At 31.8% G+C, this 27694-nt stretch overlaps 1 protein-coding gene across 6 annotated transcripts in view; it reads right to left on the reverse strand.

Moving 5' to 3' along the window:
* The window catches only part of LOC129946354 (dopamine D2-like receptor), a 95459-nt gene that overhangs the window by 32302 nt on the left and 35463 nt on the right, over positions 1 to 27694 (reverse strand). Inside the window, exon 1 of one of the 6 annotated variants that reach the window (XM_056056503.1) lies at positions 10153 to 10270. The exons of the other annotated variants lie outside the window; for them this stretch is intronic. The gene's annotated coding sequence lies outside the window, so the exon portion shown is untranslated. Of the gene's footprint in view, positions 1 to 10152; positions 10271 to 27694 lie in introns of those variants that run through there. 6 annotated transcript variants of the gene reach the window in all.

Below are 27694 nucleotides of genomic sequence, written 5' to 3' on the forward strand. Positions count from 1 at the left end.
ACACAAAATTTAAGAAAATCAAAAAATGTGAATAAATAACTTGATCTACAATTGATAACAAGATAAAAACATAGCATAACATTCACGCAACAAAAATTCAACAGAATGGCCAAGCTAGAAATGGAACGGTGTCTGGTTGCTTTATTGGAAATAGTGGGACAAAACAAAGTAAGAGCGCAAATACAAAAGGAAATAGATTCCTTAACATATTCACCAGCAGGGTTCATCAAATTCTGAGAGGATATGTAAAATTCAGAGATCTGCTCTTCTAGTCCACCTTTCGGCAAAAAGTGTAAACGTAAACAAATGTATTACTTTCCCACGGAAAGCACTTCCCGATTTACTTTTACATGTATACGAAACAGTTACAAATCTTAACCACTCCTGTGTACGAGTAAGCGAACGGCACTTTTCATGATAGAAATTACTCTTGAAGGAATTGTAAAAAAACACTTTACGTAACTTAGGCAGACATTTATTGACAGTCCAATGCAGTAACTATCACGCCACTTTTACTACAAACAACATTTACATGATAATATTTTCAGTAATCAAATGCCATGAGTTGTTCTTTTAAGATTAATTTCAAATCAAACTTACATAACCCTTTACATAATAAACAAAACTCAAGCAAGTCAAAAGGACAATTTTGTATGCATTTTTAAATTATCACCGAGAGTGATCATCAGTTATTATTATTAAAGATATTTTGGGAATACGCGCTCGAGGCGGTCTCCCACCGATAAAATCTAAAAGGGCTACACAACGCTAGAGTAAATCCTGAATATGAAAGCAATATCCACTTAACATAAGGAAATTCTTAAAACACGAAGAATATACATAAACAAATCATTGAAAAATAGTACAGCAAGAAAAATATATATTTATGTTACAAGGTCATCATTGAGTTACTGTGGTACTTGGTATGGATATAACTATATAAAAGTAGTTTTCCGTGAATTCGTAATGACGAAACTATGGCGCGGATACATTATGTCTCATCATAATAGTTAATAACGAGGTTTGGTTTATAAAGTAAGCCCACGTCCAAACTTACGACATTCAACCACGCGATGCGAAGCGCCCGCCAACGCATTACACTAAGTACTCACAAATAAACTTAGCTGCTCTCCGAATAAATTTACATTATAAGCATCGAACGAAATAGACAAAAATATTTAATTTTTAAGTCGTTAGTCCTTAAATATTGATAATACTACATCAACCCTGCGATCTTTTCAATAAATGAAGAAAATACTCGAAGACTGATTCGTGCTGCATCTTTATTTGATCTTTTAAACGATTGAGGAATCGTATGATTGATGCAAAGTGGTTGTAAAATGCCCCGAGCTGTGTCGTTTAAAACTTACACCATGTCTAATGACACCGAAACATTGACCAGTTATTCATATCCAAAATTGTCTGACACATACAATGACAGTGCCAACCACTAGGATGAGGCCACACATTTTTTAATAGATTTTCGCTTTTTATGGCGCTTTTAATGATGGTGTTGTACCTTTTATACTTGTTTATTTGTTCGTATTTCAATTAAAGGGCAAATTATAAAAAAGCGTTTTAGTAATAAACTACTAAAAAGCGTATAAAAAATGCTCCTAGGATGCTTGGATAAGGGTACTGGGAATATTTCCGTGCAGCAGTTTTCAACTGCGATATTTTAAAAATATTTATATAGAATGTCTAAAAGAGTGTTGAAAACAACAGTTTTAAATGAATTTAAAACACACATAAGCTCTGGTAAGACTTTGACAGCTACAGAAAGAGCTATAATAGATGATCTAGGATGTACGCCTCTAAGGGCGTTAAATGGCAAGAAGACTTAAAAGAAGCGAGGAAGTTGTAAGAAATAATATTGCTGATAAAATAATCTTAAATTCCACTCTACAAGCGACTAAGATAAAGGCCAAAAGCTGATTTTCAGCTGATTATCAGCCAGAACAACAATAGTTCAGAGAATATTAAAAAAAGGGATACTATCCAGAGAAGAAAACTTAAAAATACCTATTTTGAGCAAGTACACAAGGATCATACGATGAATTCTGCAAGAGGGCATGATACTTGCAGCAGTGAATGAATACACGTTTTCTTTTTGGGTGAAAAATAGTTTGACCTTGACTGGAGCATAAAACAAAGCTATGGTTTAGTATTACAATCAAAAAGTTACCTGCGAACATTCTGTGATATATGTAAGTGTCAATTCTGTTTAATTTGATAGGTTTTCTTGTTTATATCTATTATTTATTTCATATTCATTTTGTTAATTTATTTTCAATTTTGTGTCAGTGCCGTCGTTGGAAGGGTGCAGTAATGGGAGTAAAATTAATAGAATTATTGTGATTTAATACAAAAAATTAAATAAAGACACCCCTGATGAAGTAAGGAACACTTAGGAAACGTTGGGAAAGAATGAAATAATTTTTTTTTTATTTGCATTCCAAAAACAAAAAGACCAAAAGATCCAAACAAAATATCTTAACAACTATTAATGTTTGCTGGGACGGCCATTTCTAAAAATAAAAAGTATTTATGGACCTCTGCCTTGAATTTTCCAAAAATTCAATGTCCGTATTCAAACTTCAACGGTTGATAGAAGTTGAATTTAATCAGAAGACTTGGAACTTTTGCCTTGGACCCTTTATTCACCGCATTTTAACATAATTTATAACCCAATGTGGATGTAGGCATATAACGACAAAGGGTAAAGCAGGCCGCAAATGTACAATTGCGAATTTGATTCAAAAACATATTGGCCATCTGATTCTATAATGAAATACGAGATTTTAGATTTGCAAATAACAAATAACGAAAATAATAGAAGAAAGAAGATTAATACCGAACCATCAGTTTGGATTTGTAAAAAGACAATTCACTGCGACCACTATAGACCAAATACATCGAACAAACGATGCTCGGAAAAGGTAGTTAAAGAAAAACTAGAATATTCTTAGATAAGTCTCAAGCCTTTGACAAGTTTTTTATTTGGGATTTAAGAGCAAACTGCATTGGGCAAAAACCTTTCCAGGCAGTACTACGAAATACTGAGATATTATGCTAAGAACCTCCTCTTGAAAGTACGGTACGACCTAACGAACTAAAGAAAATATAAGCTGATGTAACGCAAGGAAGTGTCCTTGTATCTAATATTCAACCGACAAAATTTGGACGTAAAACTAGCCTATCAAACTAAATGAAACAAAATGGACGCATGTTTAAGTACAGAAGCATCTTACTCCAATAACATATGTAAAATACCTTGAATAATAGAGAAGAGCTTAATTTGAAGTACACAAGAATGTGCAGAACAAAGTCTTTCGTTGAATGGTAAATGCCTTTCGAGGCTAAATATACCATATTTCACGGAGTCTGCATTTTGTAGCCATAAATTTTGTAAGACGGGATGGGAGCAATGATACTTTCAATCGGGGTTTCCACATGCTACGAATTTATTATGACGGAGCCTGTGATAAGACTGAATAACGTTTGTTCTCTTTAAAAACATAACGACATCGCTGTTAAGAGAATTATTTACGCATTCTTTTAATGAAGTTTTTACTATTTTCCAATGTGCACTAACAGGAATAACATCTACTAGGTTAGCTTATGACAGTGTTTTAATTTGTTATGCTTTTCAACACATGAGTGAAAATATTTTCATTAGATATTACTTAATACAATGTATTAGTAAAAGTACACAAAATTGCTAATAATACCAGTAAACTTTACACATAAAACGTATGAAGTTCGATTTTGAACTCATTGTATTTAAATATTAAAAAAAAGGATGGGATGCCACCCACAAAAACCAATTTCTAATAATTAACAGTTTTTCGAAAGTTTTTATTTCTCATATAAAAAATACAGATTGGATTTTTCTAAGGCCATAAACTTACGTTAACAACAAAATTTAGCACAGAATTTTGATATCAATATCTTCATTTATTGATAATGAGTCCAACATACATTTTTAACATTTTTGATTTTTAAGAAAAAAACCGACAGTTGGATTTTTATAAAATTTTTACTGAATATCGAAAACAATATTTTCTATAAGATGAAATTAGTTGAAAAGATCTTTTTGTTGAAAATCAATGTTTACCAAGTTTTTCTAACGATACGTTTTTATTTTTTGTAAGAAAAAACTTTCAAGTTGATCTTTCCCAAAATTGTACTTATTATGGAAAACTAAATATCTCCAGGGCAATTTGTTACCATCAAAACCAAATACATTCTCATTGTAATTTCGAGTTTTGGGAATGTAGGTCTGAAATGTTGAATTTGGTAGTAAAATAGTTCCGGCGGTTAATCTGTTCCATAATCCTTTTCTTTACTGTATGACTCAATCAAAGACACTCATTACTAGGCTCTAAATCGTCCGGATACACTTTCACCAATGCCTCTGCCTGCAGCGTTCAAATTTTCAGCATCCATCTTCTCGGTGTGATTCAGAAATCCAAATCTCGAACGTACAGCTTCATAGAAATGCAATCTTTCAGTAAGAGAAACGGATAGCTGGTCAATCACTGGGATGAACGCGGATACTTTGTATTTTTCCTTGGGTGACAGATTTGCGTCTTGTGCTTTCCCGTAATCGAGCAGGATTCAACCTCACATTTCTCGTTGTGGTGCGGATGCTTGATTTTACACATTCATCAGTATGGGATTAATTTATATGTACATACTACATATATATATAAGAAAAAGAATTGTCGAGACACGGAATCGAATACCCAACCTACGAGGTTACTGCAAGCACCACCGTGGGGTGCCATTAAGCGATTGGAGTACTCCCTCAAGATGGGTAGTGAATTGGAAGTGCTTCTTATAAGGGCAATTTGAGGTTTTGATATTTAACTGATTGCCTGATTTGGAGTGAATAAATATTGATCAATGATTTCTGTTATTTAGGTTTAATATACTTTAATAATCATGCATGTACAAAGTACTGCAAAAAAAATACATATTAAAGGAAGAGATGTTTACTAGTATTTACTAGTTGGAATTTGAAACAAAAATGTTCTTAAGTCTCTATTGTGGGGCCCCACGATTGTAGGGACCCGGGTCTTCCAGCCCGTTTGCCCTCCCCTCAATCCGGCCCTGTTTCTTCATAAGCCTTTTAAAAAATTGTATCCACAAGACAAACAAACTGTTGTTTATTACCTATCTTTAACACAAATTTCATTTCAACTTACCATATGACGAAATATAAGCTTAGTGATAAAGAAAATGAAGAGTAGTAATAATAAAATAAAACCCTTCAAGGACATTTGTAAATTGTATTATTCCATACGCTTTACCCTAGGATTCTGAGAGTAGCCATATAATGAAATTTTATTCACCTGTGCTCGCTTTGGAACATCAAACATCTTTTCAAGGATATAACCACTGGTAACGATTTCTGGTGTGACGTATACGTAAAGTTGTGAATGCTATTTCTATACCTGGAGGTGCTATCATAAGAGTAGTAAATTTAATTTTAAGAAGCCAATTTTAGCTTGTTAACTAAGGAGTGCTTAGAATCCTTTAAACAGGATTTTGGAACGAAAAACAAGATTGTTTGCAAAATTAAATTCACAATTATAGAATCATGTGCATGATGTTGGGAATTTAAACAGAAATTTTATATTTCTACAATTAATTATGATTAAAAGTTAAGTCAGTTTAAATAGTAGGTATAGCAACAGTTTAAAAAGGTTAACAAACACTTTTGTGTGGTCATGGATTATCGCATATGATGTAGAAATTAGGGCAGTATGACTAATTTCCGTGAGCCATTTGTCAATAGCCCTGAAGTTGATGAAGTATATTTTCATAATCTTCACTCCCTTTAGGTGTATTCATATCCCTGTGCCACAGTGTAGGTCCTTGATATTTTATCCGGAATGAATGATGACTGCTCAGCCGGTCTTGATGGTATTCCCCCGATAGTATTAAAAAAGAGTTAACAATTTGCAAGAAAGGTAAAAAGGCGGATATAACAAACTACAAACTAATAGCAAATCTATCTTGCGTTCCTAAAATGTTTGAACAAGTTGCTTTTGAAAGGGTGGTATATTTTAATAAGAATATCATTTGCGAAAAAGATCAACCGTTACAAACATTTGTTCAAAAGCTTAAGAACAAGGTTATGAAGTTGACTGTGTATATTCTGACTTTTATAAAGTTATTAATTTAAGCTTATAGCTCTTGGTTGTCCACCATTTTGTTTAGCTCGGATAAAATCATGCCTTGAAAACAGATCCTATGAGGTAAAATTAAGAAATGTTCATTCAAAACCAATTGTTGAAACAATATGCGCACGCGTCCCCACAGAAAAAAAGGATGACAACACAAAGGATATGTTTTTCGAGCTCTTGGAGAAAACATATAAGCAGTGTCCGATTTTGATGCCAAGCTAGGAAAAGAAGGCACGAGCTCTATGAACAGAAGAGGAGAGAGGAACACCGGCCTCTCAGAAGGAAAAAGAAAAATCATGAGAAGCGTGCGATCGAAAATGTTGAGAGGTTCAAAAGCAGGAATGAAGTTCGAAAGTTTTATGAGCAGCTAAAATGAAATTCACAACTACATAAACCTCGAATCGAAGGCTGCAAAGACGCAAGTGGAAACATCATAGTGGAACCGCAGTCAATGCTATAGAAGGATCACTTCTGCAGACTGTATAACGGCGACGACCGTAGCAGGATTATCCAACATAGACGACGAAAGCCAACAATCCGTTCCCCCAAAGAAGTAAAGATTGCCATATTTAAGCTGAAGTCTAACAAAGCCGCTGGAGCAGATGGCTTTAATGCCGAGCTCTTTAAAGCAGCTGGAGATAATTTGGTTATGAGTATGCGCCAACTTATCTGTACGAGATGGTCGGAAGAAAGCATGACCAATGAAGGGCACCTCAGTACTGTTTGCCCGATTATGAAAAAAGGAGACCCTCTTATCCTTATCAGTATGGTTTTAGACCAGGTAAATCCACAGTCGATCGAATATTCACATATCAGATCCTGGAAAAAAACCCAATTTTAGTATGTATAACATGATCTGATTTTTGTAATTGTGCGAGAAGGAAGTGTTCCGAAAAAGAAAGACTACGAATTATGATGTAAGGGTACGTTCTCATTAAACATTTAATGGTTTGCATGTTTAGGCTTTCCTTAAAGAAAAAAAAAATATAAAATAATGAGCAATTTTTAAAATAATGAACATTTGTATGTTTTCAGACACACAATAATTCATATATTAATAAGGAGTAGGAAAACAGTGCCGTCTGCCAAATAAAAAGTACGAGTAGTAGATTAATTAATTTAAATATTTTAAGCTACAATATAGCTGGAATTAAAAACAAATTAATGCTAGCAGATTTTTGTTTTTATTTAATTTAAAAAAAAGTTTTTGGACCAAGAAAGTCAAAATGAAATTTCTAAATATTTTAAGGACTTTAATACCAGCTACGTATATTCCGGCTGTACGAAACAATATTCACGGTAGAGCAAGTGGGAAAATATTGTGTGGTATTATTAATAAATAAAATTAGTAATTTTGTAAAGTTTAGAATAGTTGAAAGTAAATTAATTTTTCAGAGAGATAGTAACACAATCCACAAAACTCACTTTATTGTCCCATTTTATTTGAACTGTAGTGATTGGTTGAACAATTATGAAGAATTATTCGATTTTTAAAATAATTTCAAATCCAAAAATGTAATGTTGATCGGTGATTTCAATGCCAGGATTGTTCCTTTTCAAAATTTAAGCATCGAAGAATTGAAAACTCAAACGGATTTATTCTCAACTAGAAACTCTAAAGATGAAACACTATATATAGAAACGACAGATTGTTAATTGAATTACTTGAAAGTTTCGGTTTTGGGTCTTGAATGGTGTATCGAGAAGTGATGTTTTTGGTGAATTGACGTTTTTGGGTGGGCAGGGGAGTTCAGTAATGTGCATTGAATGGTGATTGGCTTCAGGCTGTTAGTTATTGTGAAGTATTTTTAGCAAATTTAAAGGCTCCTTTACCAATTCTGGTGAATGAGTCTTCTTGCATAAAACACATAGCCTAAGCTTAAAAAAAATCCAAGACTTAAATTGATATCTCAGGAGAGATAGAGATTCCGAGAAAGACTAAACCTTCACTTTGGGTCGCTCCCACTCCACAGCCTCTTGCAATAAACCAATTAGGAAAACAAATAAGCGAAATTATTAGTTCATCTGCTTTCCATATTAGTAGTCATAAGCAGCAGCAACCTAGAAATAAATGGTTTGATTCTGAATGTATGAGGCTCAGAAAAAAATGTTGCTTAAGTTATTTAGAAGATTTAATTTAGACCACTTTAAGTCTGATTTCTGGAAATTATTTATTATATTACGAAATATACTAACAGGTCTGCGAGGCTAAAAAAGTTAAATTACACACTAAATTTATCGACTAGCTTAAATAAATAAATTGGGTGGCACAAAAGTCTGTTTGAGAACTAGGGCCTAGTGACTGACAACTCTCAACCATTCCTGTGTACCAGTACTGTTGTCAGAGATGGAAGGGAAATACAGTTTATGTGCCGAATCCGAACGGCAAATTTGACAAAGCACTTTTCATGACAAGAATTACTCTTGGAGAATTTGTCAATTCCTTGCAAGAGGCAGTACCCGTGAAAAAAAAACTTTAGATGGTATAGGCAGGGATCGAACCCAAGACCTCTCAAATTCATCGGACTAACCATCATGCCACCGGTTCTCCATCGACCGGCTTAGAAAGGTGTAAGAATTCAAAAAATGTTGGTATAATGTAAGGGTGTGGAAACAATCGTATGTCTTCAAGTGTATTACAAGCTGAAATTCTGGCATTCCACTTCATTATGCTTGCCCAGACACAGCCGATGATTTGCTTGATTCTGTAATAGTCCTTGATAAACTAGAACTTGCTCTTTTTAATATGAAAAACAATAAGTCCCCAGGAATTTATGACATTCCCGTTGAATTTCTAAAAAACTCATCTTTAGAATACAAGCAACATCTTCTTTCTCTTTATAACAAGTTGTACGATTCCGCTTGCGTTTCCACATGTTTTAATAAAGCTGTTAAATTTTCAATATTTAAGAAAGGTGATGCTAGGTTATCTAAGAATTATGGAGTTATTTCAATATTAAATTCTATTAAATAGTATTTGCTAGAATCTTATGTAAAAGACTTATCAGTTGGGTAGAATCAAACAATCGCTTAAGTATGTTTCAACGTGACCAAAAAATGGATGTTTTTATGAATACATTTAGTTTAGCTACTGTGGGAGGATAACGGTAAGCTTTAAGACAATAATTTGTTTTCCCCAAAACATGCACATAATAATGCTCTTTCATTACATACATATAAAAAAAAGTGTCATTGCATACCATATGAACGGAGGCCATCAGTGTTAATATTAATGAAACTATTCAGATGAGCGGTAGTATCCTCTTTAGAGAACAAATTGTTGGTGTAATGAACGGATCTGTTGGGTGGACAAATCTCTTCATGTTCTGTGACCATGCCTTAAACTATCGAAGAAGCTTTTCAACCTTTTTTTTTAAATTCAGTTTTCCTAAAAATAACAAACAATTTATAATATGAATTTATAAAAACGAAGAAATCAATATTTATGAAAATATCATATATTGTTTTGGTGTAAGAACAACATATTATATATTGTTTTATAACAAGAAATCCAATGAAAACCTAAATAAATAGTTGGTATTTATTTTACTAATTTATAAGAGCAAATGTTATTATCTGGCAGACGGCAATCTTGCCATGTTCATATATTATTTTGATTTTCAAATTTTTAAAAATATGTTTTTTTTTATTGAAATAAAGGAATAATATAATAGTTATAATAATAGAAACCAAAAAAGACAAAAAACTGCATAAGTAAAATCACTATAAAGGATTAAACTAAAAGCATTTACAATACAACAACACTACTTATTTTATGACTTTTGTATTGATGTTGAATTGATTTGACCCCTAACCATCAGAATGCATTTGAATTTATGAGATTCAATAAATACTTACATACATATGTATATATACAGGATCAGAACAATGCCTTCACACACTAACCCACATAACTGTTAGAAACTGTTATTTTAGTTGCATAAAATATTAACCATACCTTTTTCCAATAAGAATTGTTTGTTGTATTATAATCACAAAAATATTAAGCGCTTTAGCATAAGCAAAACTCCGCCTCATTTTTTCAAATAAACTAGATTATGTAGTTACTGGCATTGGTTCCCATTCCCAACAATGTCCAATTTGCCTAAATCGTAAAACCGAGGAGGCAAATCACAGACATCAAAATAAAGGACTTAGATAACTAAGGTCGCTTTTGCAATAAAAGAAAAAGTAGCAAGGTCGTTGTTAATTTAAACTTATGATGTCAAAACAAAGGAATTTATTAGTTCCCCAAAATATTGACTTTCAAAAAAATATATGTATGTCCCCGATGGCCTACTGTTTTTTCGAATTACTCTTGTTTTCTTGGATATAGAAGCGAACAGACAAAGTATTAAACCTTAAATATATAATTTGTATATCTTGAAGGGCCTACCTTTGTTTAAAGTATTTTTTGGTCAGAAAGGGTGTGAAATTATTTTCGCTTAACGGTCTGCCAGATGAAACGGTGCACATCTGTTCGCATGAATAGATACAAGTCTTTAGAAGTTCACTCAGGTGATATAGTTCTCATGGTCATTTTGTAACCATTATTTTAGGGGGATTTTAATATGATTTACAGCACAATTGAACAGTTATTTGCTTTCAGTTTATTGAACCGAAGATGGAAGTTGAAAAGTGGTACCTAATGAATTTGTTGCTTTCACTGCTTTCCCCGTTTTTTTCTTTGTGTTTAACTTGCTATTAATAGTCCAGTCCAGTCCGGTAGGAAGTTATTATATTAAGTAGGATGTGTCGAATTAAAAATGTTAACATTTCTCAACGTTTCAAGAGATGGTAGGGACCTACAGTTTATATGCCGAATCTAAACGGGTAATTTGAGAAAGCACTTTTCATGACAAGAATTACTCTTGGAGGATTGTCAATTCCTAGCAAAAGGCAATACTCGTGACAAATTTAGGTGGCACAGGCAGGGATTAAACCCAATACCCCTTGCATGACAGTCCAACGCACTAACCATCACGCTACGGGTACTATTCTGTTAAGTTAGCACTAAATTTTTCGAAATTAAAAAAAAAAAAAACGAGTATGTTGTAACTTAGTTGTGGACAAAATAATTTGAAGATAAACCATTAAAAAAAAACTGCGCATGTATTGCTAGGTTTATATTAGTAACGATAAAGGTCACAGTGTCAACGCATAAAAGTTGACTATCACGAATGACACTCTATGGGCAATATGTTCCCAAAATATGTTGACCCGCGTGTCACTCATATATTTTGTTTTGTAAGGAATTGAAAACTCGAATTCACTCAAAAACAACCCAATTAAATTTTGTTTCTTAACTTGGCTTCAGTCAAGAAAAAATATATTTTGCATTATTCCAAAAGGTAACCCCCATATAACTCCCCATATAAAAAAAATTATATATAAAACATTATAAAATCAATTACCATTTAAATTTTTAAAGATAAACTTATTTTCAAGGTATATATATGAAAGGGCCTAGAAGGACCTTTATAATAAATTATAATCAAAAAGGCTGTTAAAAATGACTAGGTCGTATTTCAATCACAACGACTTCATTCTAGAAAAGCTACACTGTCACTAGACGAAAATTATTTATTGTTTTTGTTTCATTTTCAAACAATCCTTAACGTAATATTGTAATAAAAGCAGCGCTCTCGATGCATTTTATGACAAAAAAATTAACAGTATCAGTAATCAACACAATGATTCGCATTTCCATTCCCGCATAAACCAATTAACTTATTATGCAATAACAACATTTTATCTTTATTAACAAAATAAAGAAAGCAGAATCATGGTTTAATACAAAAGCTTGAACATATTCACCATTGAAAACAACTACAATTTACTTTTACATTAGCTCAGAGGCAACTTTAAGCTTGTCTATTGTGCCATCAACTTCAAAAGTTACAATAGCTTAGAGACCATCTTAAGCTTGTCTATTGTACCAATAACTTCAAAAGTAAAAATAGATCAGAGGCAATCTTAAGCTTGTCTATTGTACCAACAACTTAAATAGTGGTTTTCCAAAAATAAACCAAATAAACTTTAAATACTTGCAATAGCTCAGAGGCAACATTAAGCTTGTCTATTGCATATTTTAAACAAGAACTTTTAAATGAAACATATAACAAAAAGATAATAAATTTCTCAATTTGGCATTTAAATAAGTTTACCTTGAATCTATTGATCAACACCATCTTGAAATAATAGGCCTAAGAGATTCTCGTGGTGCGGTAATTACTGTATTTGAATGTCCTCGCTTAAGCTTATACCGGTCAAAAGGTAATATTTCTACCACTTTAAATACTTCTTGGTATTGAACATCTAGCTTGGACTTTCGAATCTGATTGCTTTTATAAACAACGTCCATTCCTATTTTTAGCCGTTATGGCTTAAATTTGCTGCGATCACATCTAACCTTCATTTTAGTTGCATCTGTATCTATCATATATTAAATAATAGGTACAAATTTTAAACATTCATACTCTTGGGAGTCGGGTAACCAAAAGTTGAACCAACCTAGGGTTGTCTGGTTTGAGATGTTAAGTCCTTACTAGAGATATCGAGAACCGAACATAAATTGGTAACAAATTTTTGTACTATTTTTTGTAGATTTTATTTAAGTTTAAAGCCAATGTTTTAACTGCTGAAAGTAAATTATTAACAAGTTTTGGTATTGCTTTTTTTAGGTTTTTATTTTTTGTAAACAAACTGACAGTCACACTTTTTTTCAAAGTTTTACCGAATATTGAAAACAATATTTCTTATAAAAAAAAAGTTTGAAGCCATAATCTCAAAGTTTTGAAAAGATATTTGAGTCGAAATCAGTTTACACCAATTTTTGTCACTTTTTTTAAGATTTTAGTTTTTTTTTAACAAAAAGACTGTCAATTCGATTTTTTTTTCAAAATTTTACGCAATGTTGAAAACAATAGTTTTTAAAAGATGAAATTAGTTTAAAACCAATATCTCAAAATTTTGAAAAGTTATTTCGGTGGAAAATCAAGTTTTACAAACTTTTATTAATTTTTGTTTAGATTTTTATTTTTTTAAAAGCTGTTAGTTCAATTTTTCGCAAAATTTGTCCGAATGTTGCTAGATCACGAATTTGCTATTTTCAATGCTCTAAGACATTTAGTTTCAGAGATAATCGATTTCTAAGGTTTGAAAAGAAAATGTATAAAATTTATGTTATGATATCTTTAATGCTTTAGCACGTTTAGTTTCCGAGATAATTGACTTCAATGTTTTGAAAAAAAAACGTCCCTAAAATGTATATTATGATATATCGTCCGAAAGGTACTGGATCCTGATGATATTAAAGAATTGAAATATCCAAATAGATGCTTATCATATTTTACTACGAAAATCAATAAGGACCTACTTATAGAAAAATCAATTGTATTTTTTTAACCAATAACCAAAAAAGGAAATATTGTTGTCAAACGAACTATTAAAGTTTATAGTATATTAGCTGCTTACATGTAAATGAGACCATGCGTTAAATACGTAGTTCTGTATTATTGATTACTTGCTTATAATGTTGGCCTAGTTATTAATCCAAGTGTTGGACCGAACGCAACATATTAAAAAAAAACATGTACTAGATCTGTAGATCTAAAAGTCTTCGGAATATAGTTGCATGGATGTATTTCGGAAATTATTAGATGTAAAACAAAAAAAGCTCCGCTTTGCCTTTCCGATATAAACTTTGACTCGCAAAAAAGCTTTTTCATCAACGATAGTTTAACAAAAAACAATTACCAGCTGCAGCGCTTTGCATTAAGACTGAAACGAAAATCTCTACTCTCAGCGGTGCATACATTCAATGGTCAAGTCTTCATCCGCACACCTAACAACGAAAATCCATTCATGATCTATACCTTCGAAGATCTGAGGAATGACGTCGGGACTGACGTTAATAATGTTCTGCACAATGGTAGTTAAAATTATTATTTCAATGCAAAATATTTATTTTCTTTTGTTTATTTTCAACTTTCTTTCTTTGTCGCAATTAGATTTTTCACTTTATTTATTTATATTTTATGTTCAAGTTCTTTCAGTTCAAAATGTTTCTCTATTTTTTCTTTCATTTTCTCTTAATTGTGAAATAAATGTGTGTATCATTTCTGTTTTCGATTCCAGCCTCTTTTTAGACTTTTGTTGTCATAATGAGCAGCAACAATGATGCTGGCTAACTGGCTTCCACAGCATAAACGAAAAAAACAAATTTTTATTAAATACTCTCTGTAATAATCATAATGGTTTGCATATTTGCCACATTAACGCACAGAGCCTTGTTAACAAATTCGATGAGTTTAAAATGATATTTGAAGATAGCTTAGTTGATATTATTTGCGTGTCTGAGACCTGGTTTTACCCGTCATTGTGTAGTAGTCTTTTTTTGTTAAATGGATTTAAAAAACCTTACAGAGCTGATAGAACTCACTGTGGTGGAGGGGGAGTCGCGATATTTGTGAAAAACTATATCCGGTCAAGTCATGTTAAGTGTTCAGATGGTACCCAAGCATGTGATTATTATTTTATTGACATACTCGACGGCGACAATAAATGTAGTGTCGGTTCTATATACATGCCACCTAGAGTTGCTAGTTCTGGTCTAATAACACCGATAATAGAAGAAATGTGTTATCGAGTACCAAAATTAATCATTTGCTGAGATTTAAATATTAACCTCCTTAAACCCTCCTCTAATTGTTTTAAGACTTCAATGAATTCTCTGGGGCTCTCTTTTGTTAATAATATTGAACCAACACATTTTAAGCCTGACTGTGTACCTTCCATTCTTGATGTTTTCCTTGTAAGCGATGTTAGTCTTGTTAAATGTTCCAGTCAGCTATCAGTCCCAGTGTTTTCATATCATGATCTGGTTTTTGCAACTTTTGATTTATTTCTTGAAAACGAATCTCCGCAATATTTCGAGTATCGTGATTTTCGTAACATACATAGATGTCGAATCTTTATTTAGTGATTGCTCATCTATTGACTTGTACTCAATTTATGCAACATCAAACGTTGATAATCAAATTGAATGTCTTACCGTTGCAATTACTTACCTTTTTAATAAACACGTTCCCATTAAAACTCGTCAAATTAGATCGCGTAGTTGTCCCTGGCTTTCTCTTGAGATCATTAATGCTATGAAAACAAGAGACGTTTCATACCGACGTTGGAAACGATTTGGTTGTGTAGAAATGCTTCGGCAATTCAAAACATCTCGGAACCTTGTAACTAAATTAATAAAATCAGCTAAATACAATTTTTATAACAACAGGTTCAACTCAAATCGTTCCTCCAAGTATTTTTGGAAAGAAGTCAAGAGCATTGGTTTAAGAGGAGATTCTTCTATTTCCGATGATAATATTGATTTAGAGGAGTTGAATCGAAAGTTCTCTACTCCCCCAACCCAATTCCCAACTGGGCAATCTAGTGTTTCGGAAAACGATAGAGTCGATGCTTTTTCTGTTTGTTCAGTAGATGAATATCAAGTAGGTAAAGCAATATTTTCCATTAAATCCAAATCAACTGGACTTGACAACATACACCCAGACTTTTTAAAAATCATTCTTCCTTTCATACTTCCTCACATAACCCACATTTTTAATACCATCATAATGACCTCCATCTATCCCACCTCCTGGAAATAATCAAAAGTTATACCCATCCCTAAACGAGGAAAGAAAATGGAATACAGACCAATAGCTATCCTTCCTTTTTTATCTAACGCTTTTGAAACTATCTTGAGTAACCAGATTAAAAATTATATTGAAGATTCACGTCTTCTTAACCCTCTCCAGTCGGGATTTAGATCTGGATACAGCTGCATCTCAGTCCTTTTAAAAGTTTCTGAAGATATAAGACAAGATTTAGACTCTAATTATACAACTGTGATAACCCTACTTGACTTTTCCAAAGCATTCGATTGCGTTAACTCTAGCCTTCTCTGTGATAAACTGACGACTTATTTCAACTTTTCTGACACAACTAAAAATCTTATTTATTCGTATTTGACTAATCGCATGCAAGCCGTATCGTGTAAAGGTAAAATGTCTTCGTTTCTTCCTGTCAATATAGATGTTCCTCAAGGATCTATCCTTGGTCCTTTACTGTTCTCTATGTTTATTAATGATCTGCCATCTGTTTTATCTTACTGCCAGTTTCACATCTACGCTGATGATGTACAATTATATATTAGCTTTCCTATCGGTATGATTGAAGATGCGATAAAAAAAATGAACATTGATTTATGCTCAATATTCGATTGGTCAACTCGCAATGAACTTGTACTTAATCCAGAAAAAACAAAAGCTATTCCAATATGTAAAAATAAACCCCACCTTGTAAATTTTCCACCCCTTTACTTGAACGCCTGCCAAATCGAATATGTCACAAATGCAAAAAACCTAGGTATAACTTTCAACAGTAGGCTAACGTGGACACCCATATCGATACTGTTATCTCCAAAATGTATGCTTCACTCCGAGGACTATCTGTTACTAGATCAATTCTGCCTCCTCAAGTTAAATTAAAGCTGGTTAAATCACTTATCATACCAATAGTAACGTATGGGTGTGAGATATTTGCAGATCCTGACTCCAACTCGCTTCGTAAGCTAAAGGTAGCATTCAATGCCATTGCTCGGTTTGTTTTCAACCTCCGAAGATACGATCACGTTTCGTTTCATGCTCGTCAACTTTTAAATTGCAACTTGGAAGCTTTTTTTAAATATCGGTGTTGTTTGCTTCTCTTCAAACTAATTTTTAACAAGACTCCAAATTATTTGTTTAATAAGCTTGATTTTTGCTTTTCAAATCGTTTTACCTTGTTGCGCTCCCCCAGGTTTACCTGTTTGACATCACGGAGGCAATTTTTCGTTTATGCTGCCAGACTGTGGAATAATCTTCCCAGTCACATGAGGTCTGGAATCGAACATAGAAGGTTTCATCAACTTTGTTTTGAATATTTCTCAAATTTGAACTGAGGTAACTTTTTTGTAATAAAGTAACTTATTTGTAATTATTGTAATTTCTTCTTCTTGCGACTTTAATTTTTAATTTTGTTATTAATTGATTGTTATTGAATAAATTATTAATAGTTTGCTACAAATGCTTTAAACATAGTGTTTACATACTTGCATTATCATTAGTAAATATTGTATTATATCCTGTACTATTTATAAGTCAATCTTAATGTACAGCTGTTTTTTTTTTAATCAATAAATATTTAAAAATATCAAAGCACCGGGATTGTGCTCTAAATGGAGGAAATTCAGTTATCTTAATATTTTAACATATTCATACTGAAAAAAACTAGCCTATCAGGGTTAAAATCGACAATACCTATTTTATTTTAACTACTTTGACAATCTTATTTCATTTGAACTTTAATTTTGATTTTGGACGTTTTGATTGTATATAGGGTGATAAAATAGATTAAACAATATACATTTTCCTTACAAACATATAGAAACAAGTTGGATTTAAAATACTATGTGGATTATAATAGAGTAAAGGAAAATATTCCAAGCGAACCCAAATTTTAGCCAGTAGGTAATAATTTCATAAAGAAATTCGGTGGTGCGTTGTTGTAACGATATAAATTTTCGAAACTTTGTAAATTTAGAACTTCTCTCATTTTTAGATCTATAGATACTATAGCGGCACACTATTTCTAAGGTTTTTAGTAGACAGCAGAACCTGACTCTTTTTTTTGAACATATATGTATGTATTGGTGTGATTCCATGGCTTTTTGCAAATTTGTGTATTGTAATACGCTAATTCGGAAAGAGGTAATACAAATATAAAGCATACAATGATGATGACGTTTTTGTTACAAAGCGCAGCTCTTAACCAAATCTATTGATCCCAAGATTAATGATATATAAATATATCTGATAAAATGAATTGTTACCTTCGTTGCTTTAAATTTAGAAATAGAATAATTGATCGACCCCTAATTGGTTTAGAAACCCTACAGATTTGTGGGCATATTTGTATGTTGAGTCATATTAAATATATTCACAACTATCATGCATATTCAGTGTGAATGCGTTTTATCATTTAACGACCATTCTAACAATATTCCTATTTTCTTATCTGTTTAAGAATCAAGTCCAGCCCCAACCGATCTACCGAATTTCATCATACTTAACTTAGCAAAAAACTAAATGAACTTAAGACATATCATTTGTATGCAGGTTTTCTAAAAAATGTGTAAACATTTAAATAAAACAGAACTCCTATTTTTTATTACTTCAGTCTGAATTAATATTTTTGTATTTAAGTTACTAAACCTTTTTTATCAACAACTCTAAGAAAAAAACAAAATAACTAACTAGGTACACCTGCCTTTCATTCATACATACATCAAAGTGCTACTTTCAATATCCGGCTTTTACTGCAATGATTCTCAACGACAATTAACGAGGGATATGGTTTATTTGCTGTCGGGTCTGATTATATTTTAACTTGAAATAATTATACGTGTAGACTGTTACTGTATAGATATATTCATTCATTCGTCCTTTCTTTTGTGAAATGTTTTTGTTATAAAAAATTGTGAATGATTCATTTTTCAACCTCACCTCATAGATTTTGTACACAAATATCATTCTTCACGTTATCGACAATTTTTTCTACCAATTGTGAGTAAACTTACGTGACATAACGCCATCTTCATTAACACACAGTCTTAAGTATTTTGTCACTCAGGATCGATACAAATGTGTAGCATGTTTGAATCCCACCGTCATATAAAGTTTATATTACACAAAATATATCAATTTTTTTTTTTGAAAATATAAAATTTCACGATTAAAAAATTTAATTGCGAAGCAGTTTACTGCACTATTTATGTTCGGCTTTTAATTTTTTGTATTTTAAGTTTTTTTTTTAACTGACCGTATCTCACTGGGGGCCGAGATAGACAAGGACAAAATCCTTTGTAATAGTTATTCCAGAATGAAATATCTTATCTTACCTACAATAACTAGCCATGGATATGTATACTCGTATCTTCCCATCGAATAAAAATAAATGCTCCTAATGTTATTCTTTGTTTTAAATCTCAGACGACCTTTCAATGTAAAGTTGCACATGCAGCAATAACAGCATAATAAAAAAAGTCATTTCTTGTCTTACTAATAGTTTCCCAAAAAATTTTTTGGTCAAAATATTTTTTGTTGGATTTTTAAAAAAATATTCACTTATTTTTTTTAAATTCTATATCTCGAAAACGGTTCAATATTTTTTTATGAAATTCAAATGCAGAGCATATATTTACAATCACTGAACAACTGCATACCAAGAATATTTTTAGAACAAAATTGAAAAACTTTATTTATAAAAAATTAATTTCAAAAAAAAAACAGCTTTAACGATTTCCGAAAAAAAATAAAAAATAATAATATATTTTGGTTTATAATATGGCATTTAAACTTTTGAAGACCAACTTATTTTATAGGTAAAATATTGTTTATTTTTTTTTTTAATTATTTTACTTGTATTAAATTTAACCCCCTTTTGCCTTCCCTATCAAATCCTGGGCATGATCCGAAAGACCGCATTATTTTGACAACATTTTAATAACATTCCTATCGTTTATCCAAATTAATGCATTTGGTACATATTTATGTATTTTTATAACTATAACTATTGTAAATACTAAGGATGACCGTGTAGCGCCACTACATTGGATTTACGAATATGATATGTTTAATCAACAATATATTTTAAAGTGTCTATCAAGAAGTATTATCTTGGTAACTTTGTATATGATTTTAAAATATTATTCTTTAAGAATAAGGTTGTTTCACACATATTCCACTTGCCTTCGCCTATGTAAAAGAATAAATACTAAGTACACGTTAAAGAAACGGGTCAGAAAGAGTATATGTATTTTCTATTAGAATCACTTTTTCAACATATGCACATTATACCTATACGCATATGTATTACGTAAAACCTCTTCAACTACTAAGTGATTGTAAACAAAACATGAATAGCAATTTTTGGTACCTGTTTGTATGCTTGCTTTTTTTAAACTTTAACGAAAAAATAATCTGAACTTAATAACTCCATGTTTGTCTGAAAGCTTGTAAGAAAGAACGAATGTGATTGGATTGTAGAAGTACCTTCTACCTACCAATAACATTCTTTCTTAATCATCATAAACATGATGATACACAACCAATAGGCGATCGCTTTACAATTTAAACATACTTGTCCTGCTTTTATCTTATCTTCAGATAATTAATTTTCTACGGAAAATTCTCTTTGTTTTGACACCTTTTTTGTAAAAATTAGTTCCGTATGAGAGACGAAAAAGGGAGACATGCTAACAAAATAATATATGATATGATGATGATTCGTCCAGACTAAATTTCTATTCAATCACTAAACAACTGCATGAAAAAATATATACATACAATTTGTATATATAAAAAAAAATATTTTAATAAAACCGGTCTAACGATTTTCAAACAAAAAAATTGAAAATGGAGTTTTTTTTACAAATCAAATGGCATTTATATCTTTGAAGGCAATCATATTTTATAGGTATATTTTTCAAACTTATTTAGGTACTTTTTTAAACAGACTCTTTGCATAAAGGAGCAAGATCGTGGCAATATAAAAATGTATCTAAGTTCTTCCTATACACCTTTGTATACCAGTTTATGTAACTCAACATTTGCATCAGTGTTTTTGGAAAGATTTCACTGCTTTTTGAAAGGAATGCTTTTCTAAAGGAAAAGAAACACGCCTCTTAAATTAAAATCTTAAGCTATCGGTGTTTTTCTTTGCTGGTATTTTAAGTTCAATTGTACTATCGAATGTCATCTTGAAATAATAAGAATTCTTATAAAAGTGGATATAAAATTTTCATAAATCTTTCTACATTTTACTCGAAAGTACAAAGTCGAGTGCCGATCTGCATCCCGCCGCCCGCCGCGCGCGCCGCGCCGTGAGCGCACGTGTGGAAGTGTAGTACAGGGTTATTAATTTTTTAAAAAACGTACATAAAACACATACTTACACATAAAATATTTTGTTCATGATATTTCTTTTTTTATTATAAAGTTTTAACTACATCATTTAAAAGACCACCACCGATCTCGAAAAATCGCCTTCCAACAACTGTTGTTCAAGCACTTATACGAAGTACCTACGAACGTTGATTCACTATTCAGGTCAGCTGGCTTCAGTTGTTGTGTGAGCTGGACTTTATATGGATGTAGGTGTAGATCCAAATATAAAATACGCATAAGTTCATACTGTTTTAAACAGGCCAGCTGTTTTGGCACTCAGCGAGACTCGGGTTTGCCAATATAAAAAAGCCAATTGGGACGGTCTCAACAACTTCTTCAGGAACTATAACTGGTCACTTTGCTTCCTCGACAGTGAGGTGGATTCCAAAATATTATACGGAATAGGGTAAGATCTATCAAACCCAAAGAAAAATTATCGTTTGATTCGAGCTGTAAAAAGATTATAAAAGCAAGCTAGAAAGACCTGTAACGGACTTATTCGACGAACTACATTTTTGCATGATGTTGTGGAGTGTTCACATATTCGACACCGCCAAAAATGCTACTAAGTGTTAATTTTTTACTCCGACGATGCAAGAAGTTGTTCACCCCAGGCTTATCATTGTCTTATCAATATTTTCACAAACAATAGCCCTACTTCAAGAAATGCTCATTAGTCTGCCCTTGAGCACAATTCCGGACGTACTGTTAAGTATAGGGATTCTTTCTTTAGCCGCACTGCAGGAATATGGAACACTTTACCAGACTCAATATTTCCCATCGATTACAATGTGCAAACATTCATCGTCTATAAAAACTCAATACAAAATTTAGTCAGAATAAATGTTAATAACATTGAAATGCATAGAGTAATACACTAGAACAATTAACAAATATGTATCTAAATATTTATGTACATAAAAATACACACTATAGGATTGGGATTTTGGAGTAGATTAGAGCTTGAGTGTATGCAACTTCACAACTTTGAATACAAATAACCTACCTTGCACACACCCAACCATGTATCGGAACAAAAACGCTATTACCTAGTGTGCTGTGCACATGTCAGTGTTTTTTTAGGGGATTGATTTAGAGGGATTGGTTTTTTATCGAGGGAATTTACACTTGTTGGTGAGACAAAATCATTCATTTTGTTGCCCAACATTAAATTGTAAAATGTAAATACTTAAATTGTTTGTTTTATGAAGAAAATGTTTGCACCAAACATTTTAAAATTTTTCCTGAAAATGGAATTGTTTTTTTTTTTTAATTTGATTTTTATTTATAAAATACAATTTTCCCAGGACATAAAATTTCTATGAAATCTACATAATCCACCTCATATAGTTATAATGCTTTAATTTAAACTTAAAATCTTAAATATATACATATAAGAAACGAGACATGGCGAGTCATGGCGGTGTGTTAAATATTACAAATGTTACAATGTAACTTCAGTAATTTATTTCTGAAGAAGGCATCAGTGTGCCTTTAAATTAAAGAGAGTACTAAGCATAATTTGTATTTTAGGGATACATGATAATGATAAGAATTTATGTTAGTATTTATAGTAGAAGCAAGCAACAGCGATTTACTTATTTTATTTAAGTTAGGCCTTAATTATGGCTTAGACGACCGTTATTTATGTCCACACAAAGAAAGGCGACTTCGGAGTTTTATATTTTTATGGACATACTAGAACAACAATTTTTTAATAGTGTGACAAAAATGTCTTTAACTTGATTTTATTGCTAGTCTATTATGGTTTCTGCACTTTTTATGATTCAAACTACTCTTAGGGGATTTGTTGAGTACTCACAGGGGGCAAAACATGTGAAAAAACAGGCAGTGGTTGATTTCCAACACCTCAAGCATGATAATCCTACGTACTAACCATCATGCCAAGAGTACTGCACCATAATGAATTACTCCGATAGGTTCTAGTAAAAAATCAAAATTACCATTTCTGAATAATTTCTGATATGTGTATCTTAACTTTCATCTCAGCTAAGGATTGCCTTATGATTGATTTATGTCTTATCAAAAGTAATTGGTTAGAAACTACAATGAATTTTTAAATCGTCCCAGCGGCTTTCTCGTCGTATCTTGTGATTTTGACAAAAATACTTTATGCCAAGAATAATTTTTTCAAATGGAAGGAAAAAAAGAACCGCTACTTATTACGGTAGCAAGCTTTGTGAATTTTAACCGAATATACACTCGGTAATTCGAACAACAATAATAAAATTTTTACCTCGATACTTACTGCGGTAATACAAGCTTCAAATCTGCCCAATGAAAATAACTATAAGAGCACATTTCGTTCCAAATATTATGACAATGACTGTATTTAAGTTTAAAAAAAGCTTTTGTATTCCTGAAAACTTTTAGAAACATAAATAATGCTAGTGTCAAAATGTTATAATATCCAAACAAAGAATACAAACAACATTGTTATCATAAAAAGAATATGTACTTGAAATTGATTCTTTGTAACGCCTAGATATTTTGGAATATTATTAAATGGCCACAATAATACTAGCAATCTTACTAAAGATGTTAATCGTATTGCGACCTATTTTAAAGAAATTTAAACTTATTAAGCTTTGCCCTCCGAGCTTTTGGAATATATGCTTTGTTTCTTCAATAGATTATATAATTAAGAGATATTTTCCGAACTTTAAGGTGCTCCAAAATGTCGACTATTTAAAAAAAAGGTGATCGTGATCAGTTAAAAAGCTATAGGGACATTGCTGCTCAAAATTCTCTAAGAAAAATATTTATAGGCACAAAATAATGTCTATATACTTTTTCGTTGTTTTGAAAACTTCATTTAACAGTGTAAAGAGGATATTACTGATATACAAGCTTTCAGTAATCGGATTATTAACCAAATTCATACGGTTCTACATGCAGCTATTCATAACGGTCCAAAAAATCAAGAAACTTTTAATGTCAAACCGGAGTTCTTCAAGATTGCGTCTTAAGCCCTTTGCTCCACTCCCTGTTTATAAATAATGTCGATTACAGGGGTAGTAAGGATCGGTGATGAAATTGTAAAAATTCTCCTTTAGTAATCTTGTCTGACAACTCACTTACTTTACAGATACAAATTAACCAGATTGAGTAATATTTTATTTTGCAGGTACAGTGACAGGTCAAAATCAAAAATTATGGTTTTCAGGTCAAGTAACAATAGATTATAGTCATAACTGGGCCCTCGGGGACGAATTCAAATACCTACATATGTCACTTATCAACCGTCGATCCAGCCTCTAAATTTAAGGTGTTTCACGAAGTATATGGATGCGAAAAGTAAAATAAAGATGGATTAAATTGAGTTGAATTTCATCCCCTTAACATTGTTGCACATTTTTGAATGCTAAGAAAATTTTTCGTTTTGCTTTCATACAATAACATCATTTTATTAAAAAACTTTAGAATAAGAGGTAGTAAGCTGTAAATCTGTTAATACCTTTCTTATGGTGTTCTAAGCAATGTGTAAAAAATTTCATAAGATCTCGTGTTCTCGCCGTAAGTTATGAATCGCCAAAAGACACGAAACCCACTTTTTCGTGATTATCTCCGTTTCTTTAGCTTCCATGGTGTTAATACCCCAAAGAGTGGAACGCTCAACAATTTTGTTTAAATTGTATGTTGGCGGAGAAATTGAAATTGTTGAAAAAAAGTATTTTTACTTGAGACATAAGGGATATGTTCTGAATAAAATAACTTTACTACGACATTGGCAAGTATTGCATTCGTAAAAAATTTAAAACTCGGAATTTTAATCAAACATGACATTAAGATGGTAGGTAAGTCGAAAAAGTGGGTACCCAGATTCGGTTCGCCTGTCTTTATGTTCTAGTAAAATGTTTTAACATATTGCTTTAAAGAATCTAGTGCAATGGATGGATACTTACATTTGACATTTGTTGGCGAAATAAAAGCGTCTTACTTAGATCGACCCTTCTTCAAAAAATCGTCCTCGATTTACAGCCTGCACATGAATTTGCTTTTACAAATTATTCAAAAATCATATACGAAAATTAAAATAGAATCATTAAATCTCAAAGGAATACAAATAACAGATACAGTTTATGTATATTAAGATAAGTCTAAATTTGGACTTTTCCTTTACTGTAGGTGGCGCAACAGTCCGTAGAGAACCAGGACCTAGTGGCTTACAAGTCTCAACCATTCCTGTGTGCGAGTAAATGCAGAGAAAGAAATATAATACAAATTAAATATAGATACAAACAATGTTTACAATTAATGAAAATCGCAAGAAGAAGAACAGGAATTAAGGAACGTTCAGAATTTAGTTGAGCTGCTGAGATCGCTTTGTAAATTTCAGCTAGCTCTGCTATGTAACTGCTTGTATATTCTGGAAGTAGAGCCTGGTGAAGAGTTCCTATGTTTGCGATAGGTTCTTCATGTAGCATTTTTATGTATAACGTGAAAGTGTTTGCTTTTTTGTGGTTAGCCAGATTGATGTTTATTTGTAGAGAGTTTCGTTTCCATTGTGGGGCGTTGTGAGACTCTGTTAACACATCCTGCTCTAGAGCGATTCGGGGGAACACAGATAAAGTGGCCACGTTAGTTAAAGCAGATACTGAGTTACTTTTTCTATTTGTGTATGAAGAAATAGCTTTTTCGACAGTATCGAACAATGGGTGTGTTGTTGTAAAGCATTTGTTTATAGATGCGTCGATTTTCGAGATGTTCTTTTTTGTAGTCCACATAAAGAGGGTTTCACGAAATATTTTTGTGAAAAACCGAACAAACGGACACTTGGACTATACCTCGTACTTTTGCATTGAAAATTGTTCAAAGCATGGCCAATCTTACCTAGACATTTTGTCCATTCTCCCCGTTCCATCTCAATTCTTTCTGCCGACATCAAGGTTATACTCATATTTATCCGTTCCACTTGGCCATTGGATTGAGGTGAACTTGTGGCAGTTTTGATGTGTTGTATTTTGAAACAACTGCAGAAATCAGAAAATTTATCAGACGTGATATAAATTCGATTAATCTGATACTATTCGTGTTAATTGATATGTGTAGTTGGAAAAGTATGATTCTAAACATTTGAAAACATCTTTAGTGGTTGTATTATTTATAAAATATAGTTTTGTTAGCTTAGAAAATCCGTCAACAACTAAAAATATATCTATGTTTTTACGTTTACAGTCGATGAAGGTAAAGGAAAGTTTTGTGGCACCTAGGCCCAGCCTACAGTGAAATTTAAGGGCTTAATAGTTATTTTGCTGAGGGTCAACGTCAGCTTTGCCGCGAAGAAAGAAGCAAAGAAGGCCACTTCGAAATAATTTAAGTCCATTTGGCTAAACACCAGGCCAAATGTTTAAAATTAAAATCGATCCTTAAAAAATTGAGATACAGTTCTTAAATATGGGTATTTATTTGATAAATTAAATAACTCAGTCAATTTCTTCAATTGTAACATAAATAATATAAATAATAAAAAAAAAATCACCGATGTACATATGTATGTATGTATCACATTTCTTTCATAATTCATTGAGATTGATAAACTTAAAAAAAATAAATAAAACCATATTTTAAGGCATAATGAGTTATCACAACTTATCTAAATTTAAATAATAAGATCTGGTTTATGTATACAATTTTCACAGTTACTCAAGTTGCCTTGCATATAATTTTTAAAACTCACTATGCAGTTAATAACTTCATGCGATAACCTGTTTCGATTATCAGTTTTTATATTATTGAGGGATGAAAAAACCTCAGCTCAGCAGATGCACTGCTGTGTGGGAGTATAAATAAGTTTATCGCAAAAGAAGAAATATTTTGAATTAAATAATTACCAGCAACATTTTTAATTTCGCTCATCTGAACCCACCATTTAACAGAGTTAATATCAAAATCTTCTGTATTCAAACATATATCTTCTAAGCAACTTTGTAGCTTTTCATACATTTTATTTTCAGTGCAACTAAATAAGTTTGGAAATTTTATTAGTACAGTTTTCAAATGATCAGAAATCAATCTAAAATAATTGTTACTCTTTTGCTTTAAGTAATATACATCTAAGATTTGGAACGCTGTTAACAAATTATCACACAATTTTAATCTACTTTTTAACTGACTTAAACAAAACTTTCTTTCTCGTTTTCGTTTAAATGTTCGAACAGTACATAAAACCCAAACCCATCAAGAGGTTTTAAACAGAGCTGATTGAATTCGACTTCACTAATATTACTTTTTGTTTGTAAATAATAAGCTTTCAAAAAGTTTTTCAAATTGAGTTTATATTGTTTGGTGACTTCACTCACCAACAAATGTATTTTAGGTGCTTCAAGTTTTTATTTAAATCATTTATATTTAAAATATAATTAAGGGAATACAAATTTATTTTGTACAATGGGCTGTTGCTTAAATGCTTATATATGTCAAAACTTCCAAAACAAA

This window comes from Eupeodes corollae, chromosome 2 (assembly GCF_945859685.1).
Source record: "Eupeodes corollae chromosome 2, idEupCoro1.1, whole genome shotgun sequence".
In the NCBI taxonomy this organism is placed as follows: domain Eukaryota; kingdom Metazoa; phylum Arthropoda; class Insecta; order Diptera; family Syrphidae; genus Eupeodes; species Eupeodes corollae.